The sequence below is a fragment of the Capsella rubella genome, unplaced genomic scaffold, assembly GCF_000375325.1.
Source record: "Capsella rubella cultivar Monte Gargano unplaced genomic scaffold, Caprub1_0 scaffold_1, whole genome shotgun sequence".
NCBI classification, from domain to species: domain Eukaryota; kingdom Viridiplantae; phylum Streptophyta; class Magnoliopsida; order Brassicales; family Brassicaceae; genus Capsella; species Capsella rubella.
In genome coordinates this window covers 1,033,371-1,033,617 of record NW_006238923.1, presented here as the reverse complement: position 1 = coordinate 1,033,617, position 247 = coordinate 1,033,371, and positions in this window count along the sequence as shown.

The window sequence follows — 247 nt, the reverse complement described above, 5'->3', positions numbered from 1 at the left end:
AAATATTCTAAAATATTAACTACCCCATTTTTACAGCCTATATAAACCATTCCATGTTTTCTTAGTTTACATTCATTTCAAAAGCGAGACAAAATATATATCTCACAAAACAAAGCATGAACTAATACAAATTTTCACACCACATGCTTTCATATCGTTTTTAATCAATGTTTACTCATAATATTTTACTTTTTGTGTTTATTTTTTTAAAACAACTAATTGTAATCTACTTTTTTGATCTAGTAGC